This window comes from Pristiophorus japonicus, chromosome 28, assembly GCF_044704955.1.
Source record: "Pristiophorus japonicus isolate sPriJap1 chromosome 28, sPriJap1.hap1, whole genome shotgun sequence".
In the NCBI taxonomy this organism is placed as follows: domain Eukaryota; kingdom Metazoa; phylum Chordata; class Chondrichthyes; family Pristiophoridae; genus Pristiophorus; species Pristiophorus japonicus.
The window spans coordinates 14,870,830-14,884,904 of NC_092004.1; the positions used below are offsets into that span (position 1 = coordinate 14,870,830).

General features: G+C 46.6%; 1 pseudogene; it reads left to right on the plus strand.

The window, feature by feature from the left end:
* The first annotated feature begins 984 nt into the window (after positions 1 to 984).
* Positions 985 to 9,078, plus strand: LOC139239582 (probable G-protein coupled receptor 139; annotated as a pseudogene).
* Positions 9,079 to 14,075: the final 4,997 nt, after the last annotated feature.

Consider the following 14,075-nt stretch of genomic DNA (forward strand, 5'->3'; position numbering starts at 1 on the left):
ATGATCAGCCATGATCATATTGGATGGTGGTGAAGGCTCGAAGGGCCTTCACCTGTACTTATTTTCTATGTTCCTATTATGCGTGAACTGTTTAAAACTGTAGTTAGGCCAAAGCGAGAGTACTGAGCACTGTTCTGGTCACCAAATCACAGGAAATGTTAATTGAACTGCAAAGGGTACAACGGAGATTCACAAGGATTTTGCCAGGACTGGACAATTTTAGCCATGAGACAAGATTGGATAGCCTGCGGTTGTTTACTGTGGAACAGAGAATGTGGAGGGGAGATTTGATTGCGGTGCATGAAATGATGTGGGGCCCAGATAGAGTGGGTTAGGATGGAGCTAATTCCCTCAGCAGAGATGGAAATTACCAAGCGGGAGAGAATTAAATAAAGATTTGAAGGATTAGAGGGGATTAGTGAAGAACACTTCTGAACCCAAACACGAGTGTGGGTTTGGAGGTCACTGCCTGAATGGTAGTAAATGCAGAAAACCGCATCGTATTTACAAAGGGTTTGGTTATGCACGTGAAGTGCTGTATCCGACACGGCTACGGACCAAGAGCTGGAAAGTGGGATTAGGCTGCAGAGCTCCTTTTCAGCCCACGTAGACACGGTGGGCCCAATGGCTGCTCTCTGTGCTGTAACTTTCTATGATTCTACCATTTCCAGTATTTCCTTATAAGTTTTTTAAGAAAAGGCAATTATGTCATTCTTTTAGGAATGTGAGACTTTTGTCCCTGGGTCTTCTGGGCTTTATCTGATTGGGAATTGTGCACATGTTATTAAAAGTCTTGCTGTGAAAGTTGTTGATATCATCTGTTTGTTCAGTAACTGTAACTAAACCCAGTCAGCAGGGGCAATGTTATAACTGGATGGATTCTCTCACCTATAAATAAGGGGAATCTTCGCATTGTCTCAATTGGTGAATTGCTCCCAGCATTAATACCAACCATCGATTCATCGATTCTAATCGCAAGGGAAAATGTCTCTTGGTTTTCTCATCAAGCTCCAGATTCTATGGGCAATTGTTGATGTCCAAAAGATTTATTATCCTCTGCTGGCTGCAGTGGGTGTCCCTGGTATGTTCCTCCTTTCAGCCGGTATTTCAATAACCCGAGATTTACAGTAAATGGCTTCTTAGTCCATGTGTCCAGCTTTTTATTCAATTACTTTCCTTGCAGTATAGCAACGAATAAACTTCAAAAATACATCGATGTCTGAAAACACTTTGGGCATCCTGTGGTCATGAAAGGTGCTGCACTCCGGCAATTCATTCATTCATTCATTGATAGAAACATAGAAACATAGAAAATAGGTGCAGGAGTATGCCATTCGGCCCTTCGAGCCTGCACCACCATTCAATGAGATCATGTCTGATCATTCCCTCAGTACCCCTTTCCTGCTTTCTCTCCATACCCCTTGATCCCTTTAGCCGGAAGGGCCATATCTAACTCCCTCTTGAATATATCCAATGAACTGGCCTCAACAACTCTCTGCGATACATAATTCCACAGGTTAACAACTCTCTGAGTGAACAAGTTTCTCCTCATCTCAGTGCGAAATGTCCTACCTCTTATCCTAAGATTGTGTCCCCTGGTTCTGGACTTCCCCAACATCGGGACGATTCTTCCCGCATCTAACGTGCCCAGTCCCATCAGAATCTTGCATGTTTCTATGAGATCCCCTCTCATCCTTCTAAACTCCAGCGTATAAAGGCCCAGTTGATCCTGTCTATCCTCATATGTCAGTCCAGCCATCCCGGGAATCATTCTGTAGAATCTTCGCTGCACTCCCTCAATTGCAAGAACGTCCTTCCTTAGGTTAGAAGATAAAATTGAACACAATATTCCAGTTGAGGCTTCACCAAGACCCTGTGCAACTGCAGTAAGACCTTCCTGCTGCTGTACTCAAATCCCCTAGCTATGAGGGCCAACATACCATTTGTCTTCTTCACCGCCTGCTGTGCCTGGAGGCCAACTTTCAATGACTGATGAACCATGACACCCAGGTCTCGTTACACCTCCCCTTTTCCTCATCTGCTGCCATTCAGATAATATTCTGCCTTCATGTTTTTACCCCCAAAGTGGATAACCTCACATTTATCCACATTATTCTGCATCTGCCATGCATTTGCCCACTCACCTAACCTGTCCAAGTCACCCTGCAGCCTGTTAACATCCCCCTCACAGCTCACACTGCCACCCAGTTTAGTGTCATCTGCAAACTTGGAGAAATAACACTCAATTCCTTCATCTAAATCGTTGATGTATGTTGTAATGAGCTGGGGTCCCAGCACTGAGCCCTGCGGCACTCCACTAGTCACTGCCTGCCATTTTGAAAAGGACCCGTTTATCCCTACTCTCTGCTTCCTGTCTGCATACCAGTTCTCTATCCACATCAGTACATTACCCCCAATACCATGATCTTTGATTTTGCACACCAATCTTTTGGGTGAGAACTTGTGAAAAGCCTTTTGAAAGTCCAAATACACCACATCCACTGGTTCTCCCTTGTCCACTCTGCTAGTTACTTCCTCAAAAAATTCCAGAAGATTCGTCAAGCCTGATTTCCCTTTCATTAATCCATGCTGACTTGGACTCATCCTATCACTGCTTTCCAGATGCGTTGCTATTTCGTCCTTAATGATTGATTCCAACATTTTCCCCACGACTGATGTCAGGCTAACCGGTCTATAATTTCCCGTTTTCTCTCTCCCTCCTTTTTTAAAAAGTGGTGTTACATTAGCTCCCCTCCAGTCCATAGGAACTGATCCAGAGTCGATAGACTGTTGGAAAATGACCACCAATGCATCCACTATTTCTAGGACCAATTCCTTCAGTACTCTTTCTTCCTTCCTTTCTCCTGCCTCTCTGTTGTTTTGTGAATCGCTCCTGTGTGTGTTTGATTCTGGTCCATGCTGCACTGATGTGAACTCCCATTCATTGCTAGCAGTTCAATGGATGCTGTGTCTTTCATTTGTCATTATTAGTTCCATTTCAGCAGTCGTATTTAGATCTGACTCTTCTGTCAGGCGATGGGACCAGCCATACTACTTATTCTCTCACTTTAAAGGGGATACATTGCTGTAAATTCTGAGTCCGAGTTTCGGCTGAGAAACTGTTCCATGATCTCACACAAATTAGGCAATTTCTGCATTATACAGTTGATTATTTAATTGTACAAATGAGTCAGAACAGTTAGCTGACAGAATCATTGATAATACAATCTGATTCAGCTGCCGCACTTTCCATCATTTCCCGTTTTAAGTGATGTCACTGTTTCTGAATAGTTAAATCACAGTTCTAATTTTGATCCCGGTTTATTATTATGCAGCACATTTAATGGTTTGATTACTGAGACTGAATCTGCATTATCAATTGAATCCCGTGCCGATCTGATACAGTTCATCATATCGCTGATCGAATGTATAGTCATTGCAGCATAGTGTTTTGTTAGTGACACTATTCGCTGTTGGATTGTGATTTATTCATTATATGAATTAAAAGCCGAGTGCACTCTCACCACTTGAGGAAAAGAGCAAGAGTCACAGTGTTTGAATAGAATGGAAATATTTGCCTGCACAGATCCGATGCACCGATTGGCCTCCTCCTGTGCTCTACTATTCTACGATTTTACGATTCTCGCTTCTGAAACCCAGTTTTGGAGTAATGGCCTGGGATTTGCTCTCAGCATTTGCCATCATTACAACTGTGAATCTGAGAACAATGTCCGGAGTAAGCACATGCGCAGTTACAGGTGGAAATCCAGGAGTTGCTGCCAGTCATTCCTTGTTCCTCCCTTGGACTCGCTGTTAAACTCCCCACAGCCGGCAATCAATTCAACTTGCTGACATAAATTAAACTTTATGCTGTTATATCTCTCTTAAAAGCCCCGGAAATAGTCAAGCCTTGTTGAAAGAGACGTAACTGTGTTTTTGATGGTGTATTACGTTCTAATTACTGCTGAACCATCGTTCTGGCACTAAAAATCTAATTTTATACCGATGTTATGTCAAAATCTTCCACAATGATAAAAATTCCATGGTTATTTATAACTGAAAAAACATGTTTCCTTATATTATTTCAGTTTCTACATTATTCCTGTCCCAATCTATATTTCGCTCTCTGTAAAATAATTAAAACGTGAAGCATAATCAGTGTATTTTACTTCCCAATTTGCAATCTGTGAATTGTTCAATGTGTTTGGCTGCTGAGCCAGCTTCATGACATCACTGTTGCTGGAGTCTGGAGATCCCCTATACTTGCCCTCAAATGTAAGTTACTATCAGCAGGTTGATATTGATGCCACAGGACTCACTGGATCTTTGTGGGCAGCATTGTTCGAGGTCAGCGGTGAGCACCATCACGTTTCCACTGACCGCAAAATCTGGGCGATTATAGTTTGAATCATATTATTCGACTATTTACAGTAAGAGCAGCATTGTTCCAACTGTAACCTGTAAGGTAATTGAGAAATTGTGGGGTAAAATGAATGATATTAAGGGGACATTCTCCGCCGTTGTATTCTTGGTGCAGCACATGACACGTGAACATGAATTTCCAATTGCCGAGTGTAGAATCAGAGAATGGTTACAGCACAGAAGGACATGCGGCCAGTCTAGCCTGTGCCAGATCTCTGCAAGGGCACTTCAGCTATTCCCACTCCCCACCCTTTCCCCTGAGCCCGAGATGTTGTTTCCTTCAGAAGAGCATAGGATGTCAGTTACTCGGCTCCTGGAATGTTAATCCATCGGGAATCCAAGGGCAAAGCATCAAAATTGGAATCACATCTAATATCCAAAACAAACATTAATTCAGAATTTAACATTTTTATTAGGAGCACAAATGTGGAACAATATTTCTACATGAGATAATGTAAACTAGTTGTAATTTTAAATGTATATGCGACAGGCTCGCGAGGGAGATGGTGGAAGCAGTGAGAGTTGACTCATTCAGAGGCAAGTTCGATAAATATGCTTCAAAAATTACCTTTCCAGGATAGAGTGTATGTGTCTTTCCCCTCGCCCCACACCAAACCTACGTCCTTCTGTGACCGCCCTGGAAAACTCTCTCTCCCGACTCTCTTACAACTGCACTTACGAGATCCCAACTGTCCAGCCTTCGGCCCTCCATTCACCACGATATTTGTGCAGCTACCGATCTGCTCAATCACATCCTCACCACCACATTTGTTGGCCCAGTCCCGATTAAAACAATCAGTCTCTCTCTCACACTGGCTGTTCCCCCTGGTGCAGTACCCAACTTCACTCCCTTAAGTCCAAGAGACACAGACTTAAACGGATATGGCGGACAACTGGTTCAGCCATTCACCGCCAATAATAATGTATTATTTTGTCCTGCTCCTGTCTGAAAAAATTGCTCCCTACTCCAGAATCATTCTGGAATGCAAAGATCAACCCGGCTTCCATTGTCTAGTGCTAACCATCTTCTTAAACCCTCTCCCCAGTCTCCTTCATCCTCACCTCCCACAACAATATTAGGAGCTCATGCACTTCTTTGTCTCTAAGATTGAGACCATCCAATCAGCTGCCTCTGCCACTTTGCTTCCTTCCCCGAGGCCACCGTGACAAACTTACTCTAAGGATCGCCCTGCCTTAGCCCGGGACTTGCATATGTTTCCACTTTCTCTCCAATCTCCCCTCATGACTTATCTGTGCTGAAATTGTTCATGTATCACTTCCTGCTCCCTCGACCCTATTACCACCAAACTGCTCACCACCCAACATTCCTTCCTGCCTCCCATGTTAATGGACACAGTTAATGGTTCTCTCTCCTCGCGCTCTATCCCTCTCTCCTTCAAACCTGCTGTGATCAACCCTCGCCTCAAAAAAGCAAACCGCTTGACCACTCTGTCCTTGGAAACTGCCGCCCCGTGTCAATCCGCCCTTTCCTCGCCAATGTCCTTGAATGTGTTGTCGCCTCACAAATCCGTGTGCATCTTTCCCACTTCCATGTTCGATTCTGTCCACTCAGGTGTCTGCCCATGCCACATTACCGAAACAGCTCATCATGGTCAGAAATGTCATCCTACATGACTGTGACAAAGATAATCTATCCCTCCTCATCCTTCTTGACATATCTGCATTCTTTCACACTGCTGACCACTCCATTCTCCTTCAACGCCACTCCAAAGTCATCCAGCTGGGTGGGACTGCACTCAGCTTGTTCATTCTTATCTTTCTAATCTTAGCCAGAGAATCTCCTGCAAAGACTTCTCTTCCCACTCCCGCATTGTTACATCTGGTGTCCTCCATGGATTTATCCTTGGCCCCCTCCTATTTCTCATCTGCATGCTACCCCTTGGCGATATCATCCGAAAACACAGCGTCAGTTTCCCCATGTACGCTGATGACACTCAGCTCGAAGTCACCACCACTTCCCTTGACCCCTCCAAAGACTCTAAATTTTCAGACTGTGGTCCGACATCCAGTTCTGGATGAGCAGACAATTTCTCCCACAAAATATTGGGAAGCTGTTACCTTTGGTCCCTGCCACAAACTGCTTTCTCCAGCCACTTACACCATCACTCTCCCCACCTTCTGTCTGAGGCTCAATCACAATGTTTGCAACCTTGCTGGTATATGTGACCCTGAGATGAGCTTCTGAACATATACCGTTCCATAACTAATACTGCTTTTTTCCACCTCCATAACATCGCCCGTCTCCACTCCTGCCTCAGCTCAACTGCTGCTGAAACCGTCACTCATTCCTTTGTTACCTGTAGAATTGACTGTTCCAATGCACGCCTGCCCAGCCACATTCTACCCTACGTAAACTTGAGCTGATCCAAAACTCGGCTGCCCTGTCAGAACTCGCACCAAGTTCACCCATCCCCTGTACTTGCTGACCTACATTGTCTCCCCATTAAGTAACGCCTCTATTTAAAATATTGTTGTTAAACCCCTCCCTTTCTCTGTAAACTTCCCCAGCCCGACAACCCCCCAAGATATCTGCACTCCTCTAATTCTGCACTCTTGAGCATCCCTGATTTTAATCGCTCAAACATTGGTGGCCGTGCCTTCTGTTACCTGGGCCCTAAGCTCTGGAATTCACTGCCGAACCCTCTCCGTCTCTCTCCCTCGATTTCCACCTTTAAGACGCTCCTTCAAACCGACCTTTTTGACTAAGCTTTGGTCGTCTGCCGCACTTTATCCTTATGTGTCTGGGCATTCATTTTTGTATTATAATACACCTGCGGAGCACCTTGGAAAGCTTCACTGTGTTAAAGACGACATATAAATACCTTGTTGCTGCAGTTGTAATTGGAGACATGTCATGTGGTAAAAGTAGCTGCTGAGAGGGGACACATGACGTTGGATCTGTACTTCCCAAAGCTCGCCACCAGGGGGCTTCTCTTCCAATCATGCCTGGCTCGATTGTACACTGTTGGCAGCGATTGATTGCTCTGATTAGACAACGACGCAATCATCATTACATCGTGCGACAACCCGGAAGCTACAAGGTAAATTTGATGAACTGTAGTATTTTTATTCATCCAGTAACTCCTATGATACTATTGCGTAGATTACAAACATTTGATAGCCAGGTTTGGGTTGTGACATTGTACAGGTGCGTTCAATGCCTTGAACCAATGACCATTGTCGATCTATGAGCACAGAGAGGTGGTGTTGTCAGCTTAAAATCCCATCTTAAGGGCACCATCGATTGTCCCATTCCTCTTACTGCCAGGCCTCTTCTATTCCATCACCACCTCAGAACAGTAAGTTCAGCTGTATCACTCCAACAACTAACTCGTACACTCTGCAATTCAATCCTGCAAATACCCTCCCATTTCATTCTCCCGCTGGCTCACGTATAGGTGAAGCTCACACTTCTCCATTCATTATTTTAGGGTTTGTTCTAAAATCAGGTTCTGGTTTGAACCGTGTTTCATTTGGTCCCATTGTGTCTCGTATTTTGCGATAATTTGCCGATTCCTCTGATTACAAATCTCCACGTATCTCCATCACCGATAATATGAAATGGTTCCATCACTTGATGAAATGCCAAGCAGCAAAATTCTTGGTGCATCTCATGTTATTGTGAAGAACGATATTATCCCTGTTATAGATCCGACTCTGTCATGTCTTTGAAAACACAGAAAACTACTGTATGTATCCGCTGTTTGTGAATAATGTTCCTATTTTCCTCTTGCTCACAGTTAATGTGGTGACGATTGTGATCCTGTCTCGGGGAAAGTGTGGTCTCTCCAAATGTGTCACTCACTACCTGGTGGCCATGGCAGCGGTGGATCTACTGGTCGTGATCATCGATCTGATACTGAGGCAGATTCCTATTGTTTATCGGGATCAATTTCCTTTTCTGTTGCACGTTAGAATGTGTAATATCCACGCTATCCTGCTTTATGTAGACACAGATTGTTCTGTCTGGTTCACGGTCACTTTCACCTTCGATCGGTTTGTGGCCATTTGTTGCCAGAAGCTGAAATCGAAATATTGCACGGAGCAAACAGCGACTGTGGTTCTAGGAACAGTGACAGTGCTGAGCTGTCTGAGGAACATTTTTTGGTATTTTCTGTATACAAGTGAATATTGGCTGTCCAACAGTCCATGGTTTTGCAGTGTGACAATTGGTGTATCTCGTTCGCTGGTCTGGACTATCATTGAATTAATGCATTACATTTTAACACCTTTTATTCTATTTATTTTGATTCGACTGTTCAATGCTTTAACAGTCAGACACATTTTAGTGTCCAGCAGAGCCCGCAGTAGACTCCGGGGTCGGAGCAGTGGCGAGAGCCCCAGTGGCCCAGAGATGGAGACTGTAGGAAATCGATGATTGTACTGTTTGTTATATCGGGGAATTTCATACTGTTATGGGTGGTGTTCATGGTCTGTTCTATATTGAGACGATTGGATGACTTGGGATACTCTGTTTCTCTGCCCATGTTTGTATCGGAAATCAGCTTCATGCTCCAGCTCCTGAGTTGCTGCACGAACACTTTTATTTACGCAGTGACACAGAAGAAATTCAGAGAGGATTTGAGGAATATAGTCACATATCCTTTCACAATGATGCTCAAGTTAATTCGATGAGAAGGTTTCATATTTTTTCATATCATATATTGTTATGTCATATTCTGTTAATTTCACTGTCGGCTTTATGTAATTTATCTTTTATGAAACATATCTCAAGCTGTTTGAATCTTAACAGTAAGTTAATATCATAGTCGGGTCCTTGCAGACATGTGTTGCCCCAGGGCAGCACGTTACCCAAGAGCGGATTGATGCCTCAGACAGTCAGGGGCTGAGCTCGGTATCCAGGGGTATATTGGCAATGGGAGCCTTGTGCCATTACTTTACACATTAGACCATTAGTTCACCATTTCCCCTCAGTCAGGGGGAATACAGTTTCTCAGTGTTGAAAACTTTCTCGGATCTCTGCTGATCTTTGAAGAAAGACTTTTATGAAAATCAGGTCATACACCAGAAAAAAATCAAGGTGGAAGAAGACTGTGCAGGAAATTAATCTCTGCATCCTCACTGGGATAGATACAGAAACAGAATCAAAGTTTGTACTTCAACTTGTAATCAAAAGTTTTTGTTAGATATTTATTTTAGTGACAGTTTCCAAACTGATGTTGAACTGCTTACACTGGACTCTATCGCTCTCAGTGTTCTGTATGTTTTACCTATTGTGCAATAAAGCAGATTGTACATCGAACAAAAAATCACTTTGCACAGTGATACATTCGTCCAGCGTTGGATAGTCCCGAAGGCTTCTCGGCCCGATCAGAAGGTAATGTCATTGCTGCAATCCTGCTCCCGGTACAGCACTCTCCCGTCTCCCGGTACAGCTCACTCACTGATCCTGGTACAGCTCACTCACTGACCCCAGTACAGCTCGATCACTGATCCTGGTAAAGCTCACTCACTGATCCCGGTACAGCTCGCTCACTGATCCCGGTACAGCTCACTCACTGATCCTGGTACAGCTCACTCACTGATACCGGTACAGCTCACTCACTGATCCTGATACAGCTCTCTCACTGATCCCAGTACAGCTCGCACACTGATCCCGGTACAGCTCACTCACTGATCCTGGTACAGCTCACTCACTGATCCCGGTACAGTTCACTCACTGATCCCAGTACAGCTCACTCACTAATCCCGGTACAGCTCACTCACTGATCCTGGTACAGTTCACTCACTGATCCCAGTACAGCTCACTCACTGATCCTGGTACAGCTCACTCACTGATCCTGGTACAGCAGACTCACTGATCCTGGTACAGCTCACTCACTGATCCCAGTACAGCTCACTCACTGATCACAGTACAGCTCACTCATTGATCCTGGTACAGCTCACACACTGATCCCGGTACAGCTCACTCACTGATCCCAGTACAGCTCACTCACTGATCCTGGTACAGCTCACTCACTGATCCCGGTGCAGCTCACTCACTGATCCTGGTACAGTTCACTCACTGATCCCAGTACAGCTCGCTCACTGATCCTGGTACAGCTCACTCACTGATCCTGGTACAGCACACTCACTGATCCTGGTACAGCTCACTCACTGATCCCAGTACAGCTCACTCACTGATCCTGGTACAGCTCACTCATCAGTCCCGGTACAGCTCACTCACTGATACTGGTACAGCTCACTCACTGATCCTGGTACAGCACACTCACTGATCCCAGTACAGCTCACTCACTGATCCCAGTAAAGCTCACTCACTGATCCTGGTACAGCTCACTCACTGATCCCGGTACAGCTCACTCACTGATCCCAGTACAGCTCACTCACTGATCCTGGTACAGCTCACTCACTGATCCCGGTACAGCTCATTTACTGATCCCCGTACAGCACACTCACTGATCCCAGTACAGCTCACTTACTGATCCCAGTACAGCTCACTCACTGATCCCGGTACAGCTCACTCACTGATCTCGGTACCGCTCACTCATTAGTCCTGGTACAGCTCACTCACTGATCCTCGTACAGCACACTCACTGATCCCAGTACAGCTCACTCACTGATCCCAGTACAGCTCACTCACTGATCCCGGTACAGCTCACTCACTGATCCCGGTACAGCTCACTCATTAGTCCCGGTACAGCTCACTCACTGATCCCGGTACAGCACCCTCACTGATCCCAGTTCAGCTCACTCACTGATCCCGGTACAGCTCACTCACTGATCCCGGTACAGCTCACTCACTGATCCTGGTAAAGCTCACTCACTGATCCTGGTACATCACACTCACTGATCCCGGTACAGCTCACTCACTGATCCTGGTACAGCTCACTCACTGATCCCAGTACAGCTCACTCACTGATCCCGGTACAGCTCACTCACTGATCCTGGTACAGCTCACTCACTGATCCCGGTACAGCACACTCACTGATCCTGGTACAGCTCACTCACTGATCCCGGTACAGCTCACTCACTGATCCTGGTACTGCTCACTCACTGATCCCGGTACAGCTCACTCACTGATCCCGGTACAGCTCACTCACTGATCCCGGAACAGCTCACTCACTGATCCCAGTACAGCTCACTCACTGATCCTGGTACAGCTCACTCACTGTTCCCGAAACAGCTCACTCACTGTTCCCGATACAGCTCACTCACTGATCCTGGTACAGCTCACTCACTGATCCCGGTACAGCTCACTCACTGATAATCGTACAGCTCACTCACTGATCCTGGTACAGCTCACTCACTGATCCCGGTACAGCTCACTCACTGATCCTCGTACAGCTCACTCACTGATCCCGGTACAGCACACTCACTGATCCCGGTACAGCTCACTCACTGATCCTCGTACAGCTCACTCACTGATCCCGGTACAGCCCACTCACTGATCCCGGTACAGCACACTCACTGATCCTGGTACAGCTCACTCACTGATCCTGGTACAGCTCACTCACTGATCCTGGTACAACTCACGCACTGATCCCGGTACAGCTCACTCACTGATCCTGGTACAGCTCACTCACTAATCCTGGTACAGCTCACTCACTGATCCCGATACAGCTCACTCACTGATCCCGGTACAGCTCACTCACTGATCCTGGTACAGCTCACTCACTGATCCCGGTACAGCTCACTCACTGATCCTGGTACAACTCACTCACTGATCCTGGTACAGCTCACTCACTGATCCTGGTACAGCTCACTCACTGATACTGGTACAGCTCACTCACTGATCCTGGTACAGCTCACTCACTGATCCCAGTACAGCTCACTCACTGATCCTGGTACAGCTCACTCACTGATCCTGGTCCAGCACACTCACTGATCCTGGTACAGCTCACTCACTGATCCTGGTACAGCTCACTCACTGATCCCAGTACAGCTCACTCACTGATCCTGGTACAGCTCACTCACTGATCCTGGTCCAGCACACTCACTGATCCTGGTACAGGTCACTCACTGATCCCAGTACAGCTCACTCACTGATCCCAGTAAAGCTCACTCACTGATCCTGGTACAGCTCACTCACTGATCCCGGTACAGCTCACTCACTGATCCTGGTACAGCTCACTCACTGATCCCGGTACAGCTCACTCACTGATCCCAGTAAAGCTCACTCACTGATCCTGGTACAGCTCACTCACTGATCCCGGTACAGCTCACTCACTGATCCCAGTACAGCTCACTCACTGATCCCGGTACAGCTCACTCACTGATCCCAGTACAGCTCACTCACTGATCCTGGTACAGCTCACTCACTGATCCCGGTACAGCTCATTTACTGATCCCCGTACAGCACACTCACTGATCCCAGTACAGCTCACTCACTGATCCCAGTACAGCTCACTCACTGATCCCAGTACAGCTCACTCACTGATCTCGGTACCGCTCACTCATTAGTCCTGGTACAGCTCACTCACTGATCCCGGTACAGCACACTCACTGATCTCGGTACCGCTCACTCATTAGTCCTGGTACAGCTCACTCACTGATCCCGGTACAGCTCACTCACTGATCCCGGTACAGCTCACTCACTGATCCCGGTACAGCTCACTCACTGATCCTGGTAAAGCTCACTCACTGATCCTGGTACAGCTCACTCACTGATCCCGGTACAGCTCACTCACTGATCCTGGTACAGCTCACACACTGATACCGGTAAAGCACACTCACTGATCCCGGTACAGCTCACTCACTGATCCCGGTACAGCTCACTCACTGATCCCGGTACAGCTCACTCACTGATCCTGGTACAGCTCACTCACTGATCCCGGTACAGCACACTCACTGATCCTGGTACAGCTCACTCACTGATCCCGGTACAGCACACTCACTGATCCTGGTACAGCTCACTCACTGATCCTCGTACAGCACACTCACTGATCCCAGTACAGCTCACTCACTGATCCCGGTACAGCTCACTCACTGATCCTGGTACAGCTCACTCACTGATCCCGGTACAGCTCACTCACTGATCCCGGTACAGCTCACTCACTGATCCCGGTACAGCTCACTCACTGATCCCAGTACAGCTCACTCACTGATCCTGGTACAGCTCACTCACTGTTCCCGAAACAGCTCACTCACTGATCCCGATACAGCTCACTCACTGATCCTGGTACAGCTCACTCATTAGTCCTGGTACAGCTCACTCACTGATCCCGGTACAGCACACTCACTGATCCTGGTACAGCTCACTCACTGATCCTGGTACAACTCACTCACTGATCCTGATACAGCTCACTCACTGATCCCGGTACAGCTCACTCACTGATCCTGGTACAACTCACTCACTGATCCCGGTACAGCACATTCACTGATCCCGGTACAGCTCACTCACTGATCCTGGTACAACTCACTCACTGATCGCGGTACAGCACAATCACTGATCCCGGTACAGCTCACTCACTGATCATGGTACAGCACACTCACTGATCCCGGTACAGCTCACTCACTGATCCTGGTACAACTCACTCACTGATCGCGGTACAGCACACTCACTGATCCCGGTACAGCTCACTCACTGATCATGGTACAGCACACTCACTGATCCCGGTACAGCTCACTCACTGATCCTGGTACAACTCACTCACTGATCCCGGTACAGCACA